The sequence below is a fragment of the Xenopus laevis genome, chromosome 9_10S (assembly GCF_017654675.1).
Source record: "Xenopus laevis strain J_2021 chromosome 9_10S, Xenopus_laevis_v10.1, whole genome shotgun sequence".
Taxonomy (NCBI): Eukaryota; Metazoa; Chordata; class Amphibia; order Anura; family Pipidae; genus Xenopus; species Xenopus laevis.
The window spans coordinates 27,686,281-27,703,695 of NC_054388.1; the positions used below are offsets into that span (position 1 = coordinate 27,686,281).

Sequence of the window (17,415 nt, forward strand, 5' to 3'; positions counted from 1 at the left end):
TAAGGACAGGCCTCCATTTGCACAGTCTTTTGGTGGGAAAGCTATTTCCCTGAAAGCATTCTGCTGCCTGCAGTACAATGTACAAAGGCCTGACTGTTTGGTTCACCTCCATAACAACTCTTCATGTGGGCTAACTTATTATTAAGGCATTTTCAAAGGATGTCATTGCTCATGGAAAAACCCAGACAAGATTATACAGGATTTAATAACCTGATCTGAGATTAGTATTCCTGCTTTTTCTTCCTTACAGTATAGAATTCTCTGTTTAATTATTATAGATTCTGAACATTTTTTTAAAGAAGAAGGAAAGCTATGGAGGCATTTTATTGCCAATAGATTTACTGCAAAAGTGCAAGCTAGAATGCTATATTTATTCTGTAGAATTGTTTACCATACCTGAGTAAACAGCTATAGAAGCTCTCTGTTTGTTTAGGATAGCAGCTGCAGTAATAGCTTGGTGTGACATCACTTCCTGTCTGAGTGTCTCCCTGCTTATAGCTGGGCTCAGATTAGATCAGAGAAGAGGGGGGGGGGAAGAGGAGCAAACTGAACATGCTCTTGCCTGGGGAAAGAAGGTTTAAGCTGAAGGCAGGAAGTCTGAAACAGACGCCACAATAGAAGAAAAGAAATGCAGTGTTTCTTTTGACATGGGCACTACTTTGAGGGTTTACTGGTATATTTAGGTGGACCTAAGGCTTACCTAGTTTTAACCTTTCCTTCTCCTTTAAAGAGGATCAACAAGTCTAAAAACAATTGCTTGTCTCATGCTAAATAGTCAAACTTACCCTATATCACATGATGGCACAAATCTGTCTGGCAGTTGCATTTTAACCCCCAGTGTTAGCAAGAAGCTGCATAGTCTGTTTATGGGACTAGTTATTCAGGATTAGCTGTTTGGGACACTAGTCTAACTCAATATCTGTTGCCCAACCTCATCTATTTGCAAACCATTAACCCACTCATATGTATAAAAAAAATCTCACTCAGATATATATGAAAAACAAGCAATAAATATCTTAAAGGAATAGTTCAGCGTGAAAATAAAAACTGTGTAAATAGATAGGCTGTGCAAAATAAAAAATGTTTCTAATAGAGTTAGTAAGAGTTAGTAAAAATGTAATGTATAAAGGCTGGAGCGACTGAATGTGTAACATAATAGCCAGAACACTACTTTCTGCTTTTCAACTCTGAGCTAGTCAGCAACTTGAAGGGGGGCCACATGGTACATATCTGTTCAGTGAGTTTGCAATTGATCTTCAGCATTCAGCTCAGATCCAAAAGCAACAAATATGACCCATGTGGCCCCCCTTCAAGTCTCTGATTGGTTACTGCCTGGTAACCAGGGTGACCAGTCAGTGGAAACTAAGAGAGTTGAAAAGCAGGAAGTTGGGCTATGTTCTGTTATGTTAGACATCCAGTTACTCCAGTCTTTATACATTCCATATTTGGCTAACTAACTATATCAGAATCATTTTTTATTTTGCCTTTTTATGCATAAGTTTTAATAAACTAAGACTATCCTTATATATTTTCGATAACTTGACTTAAAAGGAATCTGTCGTCATTTAAAAAAAAAAATTTTTGGGCATTTTTATAAAAAACACACATCCATAAACACTGTCTGGCAAATAAAATGTTAATCCACAAATCCATGCATGAGTTATTTTAGTTTGTATTTTGTCATGGGGGCTTACATTTCTGCTCATTACACATTCATCCTGTGCTGCTCTAACAGCAGGCACAGCATTACCTGTGTCCTTGGAGGCAGCCACTCTGTAATGAAAAGCCAGGTCGCACTACGACATGAGAATCTAGCCTCATGTGTGTGATGTTTGGAGGAGAGCGGTCACATGGTTTGCAGGGAAGCAATTACTTTTACTTTCCTACGTTCTGCCTTCTCTACAGCTGCACTAGCAGCCCCTCCTCCCACAGACACTATCAAAGCTCCTGCCGTTCTGTAAGTTTGTTCTCTGCATTCCTTGCTGCCTTCCTAGTTTGTTTTACTGGTTACTAGATGAGGTAAAGGAGCTGTGAGTTCCCTCTGCTATCCACCTCACACAGACCTTGCTCCTTTCCTGCCTGCAATACTTCTTTTTTCATTAACTACTTACTGCCTCCTTTCTCCTGAGCTATTTTAACCCTTCCTAGACTTCCTCTTAAGTTTTCCTGTTTTCAAGTATGTCCTTATTTTATCCTTTTTTTCTATTTATTGTCATCAGTCCTGGGAGTGTACTCCTGTGTTTCTGCCATTCACTTTTGTGTAAACAAATATAATAAACTATCTATATAAAATATTTTTTCCAGTGTCCAAAATGAATTGTGTGTGTATGTGTGTGTGTATATATATATTTTTTTTTATTTTTGAAATGTAAGTGGGGGCAGTGATCACAGGACTATCATATTTCAGTCCTTCTGAAGTGGTGTCAGTGAGAGCTTATCTTGATACCTGCCTATTGTTCAATTGCCAGGCTCAGTAGACAAGGCTCTATTTACATTACAGCAGCTTGTAGGAGGGAGGGGTAATGACATCACTCCAACTTGCAGTGCAGCAGTAAAGTGTGACTGAAGTTTATCAGAGCACAAGTCACACGACCTGAGGGCAGCTGGGAAATGTCAAAATGTCTAGCCCCATAGCAAATTTTAAAATTAGATATAAAAAAATCCAATTCTTGTTTTGAAAAACGGATTTCAATGCAGGATTCTGCTGTAGTAGCACTATTAACTGATACATTTTGTAAAAAACATGTTTTTCCATGACAGTATCCCTTTAAGGTGGCCATACACGGGCCGATAAAAGCTGCCGACAGACCGTGTCGGCAGCTTATTGGCCCGTGTATGGGGGCCCCCGACGGGCTTCCCCGATCGAGATCTGGCCGAAAGTCGGCCAGATCTCGATCGGATGGGGTTAAAAATCCCGTCGGATCGCGGCCGCATCTGTTCGTTGATGCGGTCCCGCGATCCGACCGCCCGTTTGGCGAACGCTAGGATCCGATCGTTGGGCCCTAGGGCCCACGATCGGATCAGCCCGATATTGCCCACCTCAAGGTGGGCATATCGGAGGGAGATCCGCTCGTTTGGCGACATCGCCAAACGAGCGGATCTATCCGTGTATGGCCACCTTTACTGTATACATTTAGTCAATGTTACTATAACAGTGTCTGGCAAACCGAATGTATCAGCCATGCTAACATTATTTACAAAGTCCTTGTCTGTGTATCTCACAGTATAAACAGCTCAGTATTTGTATTTGTACAGCTGTTCATGCATCTGGTGGTAGAAAATTGCAAAGGTTTGTAAGTTCTCACAAATGGCAAGATGTGCTTTGTCACTATGTATAGAAGCAAAGAAGTATGAATACAGAGGACAGTCTCTATCTCTGTCTGCATTTGGAGCTGCTTTTGCCATAATGCATGGTGGGAACCTTGACTCAGATGGTAGTTTACCAAGGGTAGCAAAATGCTACCAATAGTAACTATAAAGAGTTAAACTACAAAGCTTGGCCCCTAAAGTCAGAAGCTTATCTGTCTGTGTATGGACCCCCCTGATGGATACCGAAAATTGGTCAGATATCAATTGGGCAGGTTTAAAAATCCCTCACAAGGAAACTTAGGGGCGACTTCGGAAAACGAAGTGCTCCGAGGGCCCCCTGCCGGTGGGAAGGCTTTTCGCAGAGATTTGACGCTGGATGACTAAATCTCCCTGAATCTTAGCGTGTCACCATACCAACACTTTTTTTCAGTTCAGTTGTTTCCAGATTCATAAACAACTACTTTTTTTCAATTGCTTTTAATCTTTTATTTTTTACGGTTTTCCCAATATTTAAGTTTAAAGTTTAATGGTCCTGTCTCTTTCAGTCTGGCAGCTCAGTGATCCAGGAGCATTCTAAACTATTACAATTTGCTACATTTAGTTGATACAATTAGTTTATACATTTCTCAGCAGTATCCAGGGAATATTAGCAACTATTGTATAAATTCTAACAGCTGCCTTTAATGAAACTCAGGGATTCTGCTCAGCAGGGACAAAGATAACAAATGTATCCACTAAATGGATCAATTTAAAACAGTTAAAGATTCAGTGGGGGTCATTTATAAACTTCGCGCAGGGCAGATTGGTTCGCAAAGTGAATATATTTGCCCTGCGCATGGATATATTTATAAAGCTGAATAAGAGGGTGCATACAGAATTGCGAATTTTTTATTCACAATGCGAATGTCTAAAGGGGCTTTATAAATATGTCACAATTCGCAAATTGCGAATCTTTATGCGCACACTCTGCGACTCAATTACGCCACAACTGGTGGCGGATAAAATATTCGCAAAACAGTTTTGCAAACTGCGAATTTAAGTTACTGTCAACGCTATTTTCGCGCACAACAACCTTGCACATTTGGTGCGCTCGCGCAAACTCCTGTCTCATTTGCGCGCCATCTGGAGTATTGGCAACTATTGTATCAATTCCAACAGCTGCCTGTAATAAAATTCAGGGATTCTGCTCAGCAGGGCCAAAGATAAGAAATGTATCAACTAAATGTATCAATTTAGAACAGATTCAGGGTCGCGAATCCCCTCACAGAGCTGCTTTAGAAGGTGAACCATGACACGGTCACACATAGAAACTGTACTGCAATTAGAAAAAGTCGTTATTTCTGGTGAACTATCTGAAAACAACTAGGTGAACAACCCCTTTAATGACTGGAGGGATGTTCAGAGAACAAAAACATTATGATGTTCCTTTTTGTGGCAGGTAATGCAAATCACTGCAGATAAAAAAAACCTTTCCTATGATTTTTTTTTTTTTTTTAACTTCAAGTGATTTTAAGTTTCCTACAAGCAACAATGCTCACCACCTGCACTGGAAAAGAACCATTGCCATAAAGCGAAACCTGAACAGGAAAGGTCTAAAATGTCTGTAATAAAGTATATAAATGTAAATATGCAGGGAAGTTAGGATTTTGCCCTCAGATAGTCTGTAAATAATCTATTCAGTATCTAAATAAGGAAGGAAGGAAAACTTCACACAGCACAATTTTTAGCACCTCATTTGCCTTACAGCTTCCTCTTTTTGTACTGTCTTCTCTTCCGTTACCCTTAGCAAAGGGTATGAGTACCAGCAAGTACCCTCACTCCAGACAGGGAGAAAACTGTAAACTCATATTTCACTAAAATGACCGAACAATCAGTATCTCCTCTAAAATTATTAAATATGGGGGGGAAGCATAGAAGGAGAAGAGGAATAATGACAACAAAAGAGGAACATCTGTAAACATTTGGCTGATCATAAACTACAAGGCACTCTACAGCCCCATCCTTGCACAGCAGAATACCACATTGGGCAGGATTTCCTTTTTAGTTATTGTCAAAAAGACAAGCATATTGTGTTATGCAGTGGTTTCAGATGAGAAAGTACTGGCAACCATTTCTTTGGGAACAAACTCTCGAGCTATTAGAGATAACTTACTCTTGAATTTCCTTTTTTCAGTATGATGGGAATTACTTCCCATCATACTGAAAAAAGTGCCAAGGTGCAAAAGCTGTGATACCCAAATCATTGAAACTGCTTGTCCCCATCAGCGAGTGCTATAACCATACTGTTTCCCATACTTTGCTATGTCAAGTGGAGGCAAGCATTTTGACATCTGAGCATTAGCTGCAAACAGCCAATTAAGAGCAAATTCATATTGTAAAATATTTTTGAAATTCCCCCTCTACCTGCAAGAATTGAAAAGAGTAGTTAAATCTACTGCTTTAGGTTTAGAGCAGATTATTAAGAAGCTTCACTGACCTTATTGTTGGTAGGTGGGCAGCAAAGCGATCAGCATACTAATTAGGGGCAATATCTATTTACATAAATTTCTACTTTCTGAAAACATAGCAAAAAGGAGTGCAGCTGAGCATCCTGCAGCTACCAATTATCTGTATACCATTGGTGCATATGCCCTTCCTCCAGGTTATATTAATGGGGTCGTTCACCTTTAAGGTAACTTTTAAGGGGTTATTTATTAAAGTCCAAATACTAGAAAAAAATTAGTTTTTTTAAACTATAGTAATCAGAATATTTTGTGGAAAAAAACCTCACATTTTTCAAGATTTAATATACCCCGAGGATGCAAAAAGTCTGAATCCAAAAGTCCACCATCTCAGACCTATTGAGGTTGTATATAAGTCAATGGGAGAGGACCCTATCCTATTTGGAAGTTTATGTGGTCTGCACTGGAATTAGCCTGAAAATCCAACTTGCCAGTTTTAAGCAATGTTTCAATTGGTCTCCACTATTTTTTTTTTTATAGATCATTGACCCCATCTAATATACAAAAGCTCTGTAAGGCTACAGATGTATTGTTACCACTAATTTGTATTACTCATCTTTATATTTAGACCCTCCAAAAATTCATATTCCAGTCTCTCTTTCAAATCAATACATGGTTGCGAGGGGAATTTAAATCCTAGCAACCAGATTGCTGAAATTGCAAACTGGCGAGCTGTATATAAAAAGTAAAATAGCTCACAAACAACAAATAATGAAAACATTTAATTGATTGCAAATTTTCTCAAAATATCACACTCTACATCATACTAAAAGTTAGCTCAAAGGTGAACAACCCCTTTATATACAGATTTTCAGCAGCAGCCCAGAATACAGGTATCAGTCGTGGATACATCCATCAAATTCATCCATTAGTCACTCATGCCCATAACCCCACAGAGACACATTCAGTCACTGCTAGAAATGTGCCTGTGTAAATTTGGCCTTATACCTAAAAACCATCTCCCTTTAGGTCAGCAGTACGATCGGATCTGCTATGCTGGCTGTCGGATCAAGGACCACATCAATGTGTAGATGCGGTTCTTGACCTGACAGGAAAATCAAACCTACCTTATTGACGTATGGCCAATTTGTGAAGAGATAAATGGTTGGGAAGGCACATCAGAGGGACCTATACACAAACAGATATACTGAGGCAGTCAGAAGTCGGCAGCTTAAATCTGCGCAAGTATGGCTACAGTCGGTCTGCCAATGAGAGTATGCTGTTTGTGTAAATCGGTCTGCAATACAGTGCTGTGTACATAAATAGCATTTTATAAATAAAAATATACATACATACATCCCATGATCCCACCTCAAAGCTGTTCAGTGCAACGCAACCTGGGGGACCCTATTGAGTGCATTTGAGTATAAAGATTTCTTTCCTCTGCTGCAGCACTAGGACTCCTGTGGTGAGCACACAGAAAGTACCTCCTTATTATAGATAAAGGGTCAGACATACATCAATACATTGCACAGATGGATCTGCCAGCTATTCGTATATTGATCTGCACGTGCATCCCAGAAGAACTCTTATTAACATGCACCACTTGAACAGAAAATTTGACTGAAAGTGTAACACTATGCGTCCTTGTTCTGCCTGCTGGGCAGGTAATAGTACATGTGTTTTGAGTTCAATGTTGCTTAAAGCAATTTTGACAAGTATTTTATTCAAGTGGTGCTCAACCTGCAATCCACCAATTACTGTGGAACTAAAAGTGCTAGCATTGTCCTGTAAAAAGTCTCAGTAAAAATACAACTGTATGGATATGGCACAAGGGGTGCTCAACCTGCAATCCACCAATTACTGTGGAACTGATGAATGCATATGGCACAAGGGGTGAGAACTGCTTGACAAACACTAGAACAAAAGCTTTCATCCAGCATGTTCAGGCTACAGGCAAAAACCTAAACTCATCCATGTGCCAGTACCCCTATGTGCTAGGACCCCCTTAGATGAGAGATTGTATTTTTTGTTAATTGTAACTAAAATGTAATTTTTTGAATGCTGCCACAACAAACCCTGAATATTCTAGAACACTGGAATAACCAAGCAAACAGTCACAATGTGGAAATAAAGAAATTGGCCTGAAGTCTTTTCAATCGTCTTACATACGTCACAAGCAGAATTCTGCAGCAGGTTTTGGTGTTCCAAGTGTGCTAAAGGTTATTGAGAAATTAACAGGCATCTGGAAATGTGGTCCAGCCACACACAGAAATGCTGATCTGATCCTCAAGTGCTATGGTGCTTCCAACCTGAAATATTTGCTCTTTTTCAAAGTTGAACACAGTAGCTCTGCTACTTAAAGGGATACTTTCATGGAAAAACATGTTTTTTTCAAAACACATCAGTTAATAGTGCTGCTCCAGCAGAATTCTGCACTGAAATCAATTTCTCAAAAGAGCAAACAGATTTTTTTATATTCAATTTTGAAATCTGACATGGGGCTAGATATTTTGTCAGCTTCCCAGCTGCCCCAGTCATGTGACTTGTGCCTGCGCTTTAGGATGGAACTACTTTCTGGCAGGCTGTTATTTCTCCTACTTAATGTAACTGAATCAGTCTCAGTGGGACTTGGCTTTTACTATTAAGTGCTGTTCTTAGATCTTCCAGGGAGCTGTTATCATGTGTTAGCGAGCTGCTATCTCAGTACTTTCCCATTGTTCTGTTGTTAGGCTGCTGGGGGGGGTGATATCACTCCAACTTGCAGTACAGCCGTAAAGAGTGATTGAAGTTTATCAGAGCACAAGTCACATGACTGGGGATAATCTCCAATCTTGATAACCTCCAGCCTATCTCTCTACAACCTTCATCTTTAAACTACTTGAGCGCCTACAACAGACTAACTTCATTCCTCTCTGACAATAACCTACTGGACCCCCTACAATCTGGTTTTAAGCAACAACATTCCCTGAAACTGCCCTAACCCGACTAACAACCTTTTAACAGCTAAAGCCAACAATCACTTCTCACTACTAATACTAATTGATCTCTCCACTGCATTTGACACTGTAGACCATCCTCTTCTTCTCCAGTCCTTCCATTCACTTGGCCTTTGTGACATGGCCCTGTCCTGGTTCTCTTCTTACCTCACTAATCGTTCCTTCAGTGTCTCCTGTAATGGAGTAGCATCTTCTTCCCTTCCTCTTTCTGTTGGGGTTCCTCAAGGCTCTGTCCTGGGCCCCTTATTATTGTCCCTCTATACTTCCTCCCTCGGCAATTTAATCAAGTCGTATGGTTGCCACTACCAAATCTATGCTGATGAGTGATGACACTCAGATCTATCTCTCCTCTCCTGATTTCAACCCAGAACTCCTATCTCTACTTGGATGTCGCAACGTAACCTTAAATTAAACCTCTCTAAAACGGAAATGGTTCTCTTCCCTCCAACTAACACCATTAACATCCCGGAAGTATACATCATAGCTAACAATTCCACTTTCACCCCATCTCCCCAGGCCCGGTGCCTTGGGGTTATCCTAGATTCTGCCCTGTCCTTCACTCCTCGTATCCAGTCACTTATTAAATCATGTCACTTCCACCTAAGGAACATATCCAAAATACAATCATTTATCACCAAAGATGCTGCCAAAATTATTATTCACTCTCTCGTCATATCACGTCTAGACTACTGTAACTCTCTTTTAATTGGCCTTCTCCTCCAGAACTCCACACACATGGAAGGGCCGGCTCCAAACCCACTGCCCCAAACTGCTGCCACGTGGCCGGGTGCTCTGTTCGCAGCGTCCCCATTGCCAATATACGTCTCAAAACCAACAGAGGAGGGCACTCCGGTATAAAAGGCAGGTTTATTGCAGATTCCTGCTGGTATACATGGCCTCTCCCCTCCAGAGACTGTCACTTTGCAAGTCCATTATGAACACTGCCGCGAGGCTCATAAACCTGAGCAACTGCTCCTCCTCTGCCATGCCAGTCTGCCAATCCCTACACTGGCTTCCGCTACCTTTCAGAATAAAATTCAAATGAATGACCCTGGAATTCGAAGAACTTCATAACTCTGCCCAACCCTACATCTCTGATCTCATTTCTATATACTCAACCAACCGCTTGCTACGCTCCTTTACTGACCTGCTACGCAACTCTTCTCTCATTACCTCCTCAGACGCTCGCATTCAAGACTTTGCAAGGGCCGCACCACTCCTCTGGAACTCTCTCCCACAGTTTGTCCGACTTTCTCCCAACCTTTCTGCTTTCAAAAGATCTCTTAAAACACACTTCTTTAGAGAAGCCTACCCTCACTCTGCTTAACTATCAAATGCAATACCACATACAGTACCATATCTCTCACCCACTCAATTCTGATCTTGCCCACTCCCACACCTTGTGTCTTATTCCCTTCCCTTTAGATTGTAAGCTCCTTTGCACAGGGCCTTCCTCATCTTTTGTACTGGTATTGGTAGTGATGTATGTAACTCCATATGCTCTATGTATGTAATTAATGTGATTTAGTTGTATAAACACATTTACTTTACAGCGCTGCGAAATATGCTGGCGCTTATATAAATAAATGTTAATAATAATTAATAATAATAATAGGTCTACCAAACTAGACCCTAAGCTGTGGCTACAGAACATCCACTTACAGTATGCCAGTACCCCAATAAGCACAAATTCCACTCCACCAAGTGTGAACCTCATTATTTTACCATTTCCTTCTAACTGCCACTATATATACCTAATTCATAAATTTGCACCATGGCCACAATTAGACAACCTTTAAAAATAACGGCCCTTATTGTGACATCGACAAACTTAAGCAAATGTATAAACATTTCAAAAACAGTCCTAGTCTGAATGAGATAAACTATAGTGGAATGATACATTTAAAGTGGATGTATACCCACAACAACAAAAAATTTAATTCTAATTAAAAATGTTCAATGGGTTTGAACAGCAGGTTTTTCACCGCTGGTTCTCTCTTGGAACTGTGTTGCAGTAATAACCTTCCATGTTGCTTTGCAGAGCTCTGACTTCTGCTACATTGTTTCAAAAGTCAATACCATCAGGGCAGGCAAAAAACAGAAAAGGACAGACAGGTGCTACTTTCAATAGCAATTGTATTCAGAAATGACTTTAGAAACCACTGGAAATAGAAGTGACCATCTATTGGAAAGCTGCTTAGAATTACATTATCTTTTAATTAGGCAAACTTTTAATTTTTGGTTTATGTCCACTTAACATTTACATTCAACCGGTAAACAAATGAGACAAACTCTTAGAATGTAACAAGATTGCAATGTGCCTTTTCATAAGGTGAAAAGCAAGGTATCCCCAAAGGTAATGTCAACAGTTCTCAGACCCTACATAGGGAAGAAGAGCAGGACTGGGATACATTGGGATACACTAGGCTGGAAGATGTGACCAGATGCTCTATGGAATTGCAAAGTTGTAAGATGTCAATCAGGGTGAGAATTGCAGGGCTCAATGAGACTGTAAGACGGCAAAATGGGGAAGAAAATCAAGGCTGCTAAGATGCCACACAGGAGAAGAGAGTAGTCATGCGTTTCTAAAAACAACACAGTGGCACCCATGCAGAAGATGATGATGATGAGGATAACACAAAATTATACTAAGTCAATGAGAAACCAAACAGGAAAAGCAGAAGGCTCTGATGCACCCATGCAGGTTTAGATGGATTTGCACTGAGGAACCCCACAAGCAAAGATGAACTGTGACACCCAATGCATATGAGGTGCAAAGACCCCTGGGAAAGAGTCACAAGAGTCCCAAATGAACAAAAGGGACTAAGATTTAAAGGAAAAGAAAGAGACACAAGAGACAAATCCCCCAGGGAATTGGAAACACAGGAAAAGGGGGATACAATACCACAGTAGAAAGGAAGAAACCTCAAGAAAAGGGGGAGAAAAAGAAACCACTGTATATATAGAGACAGCCCAGAGCATGGGGAGAGAAAGAGACAACAGTATGAAGAGAGACAGAACAGAGACCCCAGCAAAAGGAAGGCACAGAGGCCCCATAAAAGGGGAAGAACAAAGAGCCCAATGAGAGGGACATAGACCCCTAAGAAAGGGGAGAAACACAAACCCCAGGAAAAATAAAAACAGACCCCACCGAGATGTCAAGAAAGCCAATGAGACCCCAAGCAAAGGGAAGTTGACCCCAGAAATGATAGAAAGGTGAGGAAATGAGCCCGAGAATGGGGTACCAGCCAAAAATGATCAGTGCCATTGCATGAATGGAGCTTTAGCAGGGCAGTGGCAGACAAAGGCTGGCAGTACTTCAATGAGATGAACCCACCCAATACTCACCGCTTGAAATCCTTTGCCCCCATGAATGCGCTCAGGGGGGTCAGTGGGTGAGCAGCAGCTCCCGGCATGCAGCGCAGAGAGACGGAGGGGACAGGACCCTTCATCTGGCACCACTAAAGAGCTCGCCTCTTTCCGAACCCTCCAGGTCCCGCCTACCGATCCCGTCACCATCCAAAAACTCCGCCCAGTCATCGGCCCACCGCCAACATCATCAGAGGCTCAGCCCTTGTCCCTTAGCAAGAGAGAGGGGCACACGGGCCGCCCACAAAAGAGTGCGGCCAATTATCGTCTGGAGAGGCGGGCCCGCCTTCCAGCTATTTATTAATCCAGCGCGCTGTCTGGGTGGGCTTCCTATGTGTGTGTAGTAGTTTGTCCCGCCAGTACCTTGGGAAATCTTAATTTCCCGGGCCAGCAATGTAGAACCTTGTTGCACCGTCACATTAAACAATGGACCCGTGTGTGCGGAGAGCTGAGTTGTCTGGCAGCAACTTTTATCAAACTCCCAGCAGCCAAGGGAATGTGACTGGTGGTGCTGGGAGTTAATATTTCATACATTGAGACTGGTTCAGTACTCATTCTACATTGGCCAGTATTGTCCAAAACTGATGGGACTAAGAAATGGGAGAGGGGGATGAGAGGGATCAGGCTTGAAGAGATGTGAGGCCCCTAAACTGCATTATCCACAGCCCCCCTTCTAGTTTACTCCCATGCCCAGTATCAGACTTGGCAACGGGCGCTAGTCCAAGGGTTATTACACCCCCAGTCCCCTAGCTGCATTCACCCATCAGGCCTGCACTGCCCCAGCCTCAAACTCCTCATGCCCCAACAGCAACCACTCTGTAGGGGTCTACTTATCCTCCAGAGCAATCAGGCCCACGCTGCAGTAGTCAGAGAAATCTTAAAGGACATGTAAAGCCTACATTTCCTACCATGTATATAAGTTGGACGTATCTTCCCCACGCAAGCCACATCAGTTGTACTGCATATACCCTCTCCATTTGCCAGCGCCATCACATTTTCCTAAAACAAATAGCAGCTTTCCACAGGCGCCCATTTTCCTTCCGACACATTTATTATTTATTATTAACATGTATTTATATAGCGCCAACATATTGCGTAGCACTGTAAAGTAAATGTGATTATACAACTACATCACATGAATTACATATATAGAATATATGGAGTAACAAACATCACAATCAATACAGGTACAAAGAGGTGAGGAAGGCCCTATGCATAGGCATACAGTCTAAAGGGAAGGGAGTAATACACAGGATGTGGGCGTGGGCAAGATCGAATTAAGTGGGTGAGAAATGTGGTATTGTATGTCGTGTTGCGTTTGGTAGTTAAGCAGAGTGAGGGTAGGCTTCTCGAAAGAAGTACGTTTTCAGAGATTTTTTGAAAGCAGAAAGGTTGGGAGAAAGTCAGACAGACCGTGGAAGAGCGTTCCAGAGGAGGGGTGCAGCCCTTGCAAAGTCTTGAATGCGAGCATGTGAGGAGGTAATGAGAGAAGAGTTGAGTAGCAGGTCAGTAGAGGAGCGAAGTAAGCGAGTGGGTGAGTATATAGAGATGAGTTCAGAGATGTAGGGTGGAGCAGAGTTGTGAAGTGCTTTGAAAGTCAGTGTCATTAATTTGAATTTGATTCTGAAAGGTAACGGAAGCCAGTGCAGGGATTGACAGAATGGCGAGGCAGAGGAGGAGCGGTTGCTGAGGTGTATGAGCCTCGCAGCAGTGTTCATTATGGACTGGAGAGGTGACAGTCTCTGGAGGGGGAGGCCAATTAAAAGAGAGTTACAGTAGTCTAGACGCGATATGATGAGAGAGTGAATAAGAATTTTGGCAGCGTCTTGGGTGATAAATGATCGTATTTTAGATATGTTCCTTAGGTGGAAGTGACATGATTTAATAAGTGACTGGATATGAGGAGTGAATGACAGGGTAGAATCTAGGATAACCCCAAGGCACCGGGCCTGGGGAGAGGGGGTGATAGTGGAATTGTTAACTATGATGGATACTTCAGGGATGCTACTGGTGTTAGTTGGAGGAAAGATAACCATTTCAGTTTTAGAGAGGTTTAATTTAAGGTAGCGTTGCGACATCCAGGTAGAGATAGCGGACAGGCAGGAGGAGACGCGAGTTAGGAGTTCTGGGTTGAGATCGGGAGATGAGAGATAGATCTGAGTATCGTCAGCATAGAGGTGGTAGTGAAAACCATACGAATTTATTAATTTGCCAAGGGAGGAAGTATAGAGGGAGAATAGTAATGGTCCCAGGACAGAGCCTTGAGGAACTCCAACAGAAAGAGGTAGGGGAGAAGATGATACTCCATTGTAGGAGACACTGAAGGAACGATTGGTGATGTAAGAAGAGAACCAGGACAGGGCTGTGTCACGAAGGCCAAGCGACTGGAGGGACTGGAGGAGGAGAGGGGTGATCTACAGTGTCAAATGCGGCTGAGAGATCAAGCAGTATTAGTAGTGAGAAATGATTGTTGGCTTTAGCGGTTAAGAGGTCATTAGTTAGTCGAGTCAGGGCAGTTTCCGTGGAGTGTTGTGGCTTAAAACCAGATTGTAGGGGGTCCAGCAGGTTATTGTCAGAGAGGAATGAGGTAAGTCGGTTGTAGACTAGGCGCTCAAGTAGTTTAGAGATGAAAGGTAGCAGAGAGATAGGTCGGAGGTTGTCAAGATTGGAGGGATCAAGAGAGGGTTTTTTTCAGAATGGGGGTGACAAGAGCATGTTTTAGTTGAGAAGGAAACAGTCCAGTTGAGAGCGAAAGATTAAATAGGTGAGTTAAGGCTTTGATTAGACAAGGATTGGTATTGCGGAGAAGTTTTGAGGGAATTGGATCAAGCGGGTAGGTGATAAGGTGAGAAGAGGCCAGAAGCTTTGAGACTTCCTCATCAGTGACAGGGGTGAAGGAGCACAGGAGAGACTGGGGAGTGTGGAGGGAGGGTGGGGGAAGTCTAGGGGGGTTGAGTAGTGTAATGTCCCTTCTGATAGTGTCAATTTTGTTTTTGAAGTGCTCAGCAATATCTTGAGCAGAGACAGGTGTGCATGGAGGGGGTGGAGAAGGGGAAAGGAGAGTGTTAAAGGTGGAGAAAAGTTGTGCTGGTTTTTTAGAAAGGGAGTTAATGAGTGAAGTAAAGTATGTTTCTTAGTAGTATTTGTACCTGGATAGAGAACTGGCTAAAAGATAGACTACAAAGAGTGGTGGTAAATGGAACATTTTCTAATTGGACCAGTGTTGTTAGTGGAGTACCGCAGGGCTCTGTACTAGGTCCCTTGCTTTTCAACTTGTTTATTAATGACCTGGGGGTGGGCATTGAAAGTACTGTTTCTATTTTTGCAGATGATACTAAATTGTGCAGAACTATAGGTTCCATGCAGGATGCTGCCACTTTGCAAAGTGATTTGTCTAAACTGGAAAACTGGGCAGCAAACTGGAAAATGAGGTTCAATGTTGATAAATGCAAGGTTATGCACTTTGGCAAAAATAATATAAATGCAAGTTATACACTAAATGGCAATGTGTTGGGAGTTTCCTTAAATGAAAAGGATCTAGGGGTCTTTGTAGATAACACGTTGTCTAATTCTGGGAAGTGTCATTCTGTGGCTACTAAAGCAAATAAAGTTCTGTCTTGCATAAGAAAGGGCATTAACTCAAGGGATGAAAACATAATTATGCCTCTTTATAGGTCCCTGGTAAGGCCTCATTTGGAGTATGCAGTTCAGTTTTGGACTCCAGTCCTTAAGAGGGATATAAATGAGCTGGAGAGAGTTCAGAGACGTGCAACTAAATTGGTTAGAGGGACGGAAGACTTAAATTATGAGGGTAGACTGTCAAGGTTGGGGTTGTTTTCTCTGGAAAAAAGGCGCTTGCGAGGGGACATGATTACACTTTACAAGTACATTAGAGGACATTATAGACAAATGGCAGGGGACCTTTTTACCCATAAAGTGGATCACCGTACCAGAGGCCACCCCTTTAGACTAGAAGAAAAGAACTTTCATTTGAAGCAACGTAGAGGGTTCTTCACAGTCAGGACAGTGAGGTTGTGGAATGCACTGCCGGGTGATGTTGTGATGGCTGATTCAGTTAATGCCTTTAAGAATGGCTTGGATGATTTTTTGGACAGACATAATATCAAAGGCTATTGTGATACTAAACTCTATAGTTAGTATAGGTATGGGTATATAGAATTTTAATTAAAAGTAGGGAGGGGTGTGTGTATGGATGCTGGGTTTTCATTTGGAGGGGTTGAACTTGATGGACTTTGTCTTTTTTCAACCCAATTTAACTATGTAACTATGTAACAATGTTTGTTTGGCTTGGAAGAGGCTGGTGTTAAAGGAGCGCAGGGCAGATTTGTAGCTCCAAAAGTCTGATTCTGAACGGGATTTGCGCCAGCGACGCTCAAGTGCACGTGAGTGCACATCAGTAACATTGACATCTGCAAACAGGACATGTATGCTGTAAAGTTCATGCAATGCAGCGTTTCCACCTGTCCGGTTTTGATCACGACAGCCGGGTATTTTGAAGGGCTGTCAAAACTTCCTGCCTGGTTTTCGAAATTAGGAAAACCAGGCAGGATTCCCTATGATTGACACAATTGGCCAATCACCGCATAATAACCCTGCCCCCAATGTCACTAACTGCCCCCTTGGTGTCACAATCCCGACCCCTCCACATCTGATTACATTCCTTACTATTGAAATTGACAGTTTAAACCTCTCAGATAGCTTTTGTAACCTTCCCCTAAACCATGATACTGAACAAACTTTGTTTTCAGATCTTTTGAGAGTTGCTTTGCTGTCACTCTTCAGAGTTGAGTCAAACAGAAGCACAACTTGCAATTGGCCACCTTAAATACTTTTTCTCAAGATTAGACACACGTGCCTATGAAGTTGAAGGGTTAACAAGCTAATCCAACCAATTTGGTGTTGTCAGTAATCTGTATTGAGCAGTTATATGCATTGAAATTAGCAAAATTACAAGGGTACCCTAATTTTTGCACAGCCAGTTTTTCACATATGATTTAATTTCATACAACTGAATACTGCTTCACTAAAAAGAACTAAAAAAAACAAAACACCCCAGTACTCAGATGTTCCTGGTAAATGAAAGACATACCACCGTTATCTTTTTTTGTTGAAAGTGGAGTAAATCATTATGAAGGCTGAGAGGGGTTCCCAAACTTTTTCATATGACTGTACTTTGATAAAAAGTTCAGCTGGGATTGAGCATTGTAATGGTTAAGCTGAGCTCAGGAGAGGAGGTTAGGAGAAAAAAAAAGATCAGACAGCTAGAGCAGAGTTTC

The 17,415-nt window shown here is 41.9% G+C and overlaps 1 pseudogene; it reads right to left on the reverse strand.

The window, feature by feature from the left end:
* LOC108704137 overlaps positions 1–12,304 on the reverse strand; it is a 34,329-nt pseudogene extending 22,025 nt beyond the window's left edge.
* Between the last annotated feature and the right edge of the window lie 5,111 nt (positions 12,305–17,415).